Raw genomic sequence first — 1,971 nt, forward strand, 5'->3', positions numbered from 1 at the left:
TGAAACAGAGATCAGTCACCCCTGCTGTGGTTTGTCAAATTCTTGACCCTTGGGATCCATGAGCATGATAAAATAGTTTTTGTGTTATGCCATTAAGATTGGGTTGGCTTGTTACAGAGCAATAGTAACTGAAACATCCCCTTTACAAACAAATCTCTCAAAAGAGTTATCTATTCTCATCATCTCTATTTCTTTACCCTCCACTTATTCCTCTAATCTGAACTTTGCTCCCTTCTTTCAGGCTTAATAATGGTCTCTGAAATAAATGATCTCCAAGTTTCTAAATCTAATAGACATTTTTCTATTAGATTGCTAAGAGAATTATTTAACACTATTGTCCAATTCTTCCTTCTTTTTAAAAAAAAATGTATTTTTATTGATTTTAGAGAGGAAGGGAGAGGGAGATAGAGATAGAAACAACAATGAAGAGAATCATTGATCGGCTGCCTCCTGCACGCCCCTTATAGGGGATCGAGTCTGCAACCGAGGCATGTGCCCTAGGCCGGAATCGAACCCTTGACCCTTTAGTCTACCGACCGAAGCTCTATCCATTGAGCCAACCAGCTAGGGCTAATCTTTTAAAATTTACGATTATAAGGTAAGAGAACTGCGGGAATGTCGTAAAATCTATTAGAATTCATAATGATAGATCAGTGAATTAATAAGGTATATTTATAAACCACTTGAAATACATGTAAATAGAGCCTTCGTATGTGCATGGCAGTATTAATAAATGAGAATTAGGGTTCCAAAATCTTTGGAATGGGTTGGAGATTGTTTACACTCCTAATTCCACATGAATGAGCTAGCATTTGGTTAGGGCAATTCTTCCTTCTTGAATACTCTCTTCTAGTTTCTATAACACCACACTGTCCCAGGTCTTTTCCTCTAAAGATATTATCTTGCTGCCACTGTCACCACTGACAGAAAAGATTCTTTGGGGTTCCTGCTTCTTGGTGTCTTAGCTCTCTCTTCAAAGTCCCTGGTGGGTACATCTGATTATCAAAGGTAGACCTTGCCCTAGCCTCTTTGGATCAGTGGATAGAGTGTCGGCCTGCAGGCTGATGAGTCGCAGGTTCCATTCTGGTCAAGGGCACATGCCTGGGTTGCGGGCTCGGTCCCCAGTGGGGAGTGTGCAGGAGGCAGCCGATCAATGATTCTCTCATCATTGATGTTTCTAGCTCTCTCCCTCTCCCTTCCTCTCTGAAATCAATAAAAATATATTTTAAAAAATGTAGACCTTGACTATGGTCCTAACTTAGCAAGAGATTCTGGGAAAGCAAGTGACTGACATTTCCAGGTTCTTTTCAGAAGGCAGTTCTACCTCTTACCAATTAATCATAATGTAAGAAATTCTCCAAATGTATGAATGAGTTTCAGAAGCTGGGACAGGGAAGGTGAGGAAAAAACCCTCCACCATTTCCTCCTTGCAACAGAAAGTTTATCACTGACCTGATGTGCTCTCCTTAGGAACAAATTTGTAGAACTCTTTTGCATATTTTAAATAACAAAGGCTAAGATAAAACCTTTTGCTATAACAATGGCCAGGTCTTTCTGGGAGAATTCTCAATGCTGATTGATGCTGGCAGAGTAACTTGGGGACCTCCAACACTCCTGATACCTAGTGATTTTCAAACATCTTTCCATTCACCTTTCTGGTTTTCTTCGTTTCTTTTGTTGTTTTTCTTTTTTCTTTTCTATTTATCTTTCTGGATGTGAGGAAACGCGACTACATAGCAAAATGAGAGAGAAACATTGATCAGCTGCCTCCTGCACACTCCCTACTGGGGATGTGCCTTACAGTAATACAGAAGTAATATTAACTATCCTGGCCTTAGCCGGTTTGGCTCAGTGGACAGAGTGTCCGCCTGTAGACTGTAAGGGTCCCCGGTTGATTCCAGTCAAGGGCACATGCCCGGGTTTCGGGCTCGATCCCCGGTGGGGAGAGTGCAGGAGGCAGCCATTGATGTT

Source organism: Myotis brandtii, unplaced genomic scaffold (assembly GCF_000412655.1).
Source record: "Myotis brandtii unplaced genomic scaffold, ASM41265v1 scaffold555, whole genome shotgun sequence".
Lineage (NCBI taxonomy): Eukaryota > Metazoa > Chordata > Mammalia > Chiroptera > Vespertilionidae > Myotis > Myotis brandtii.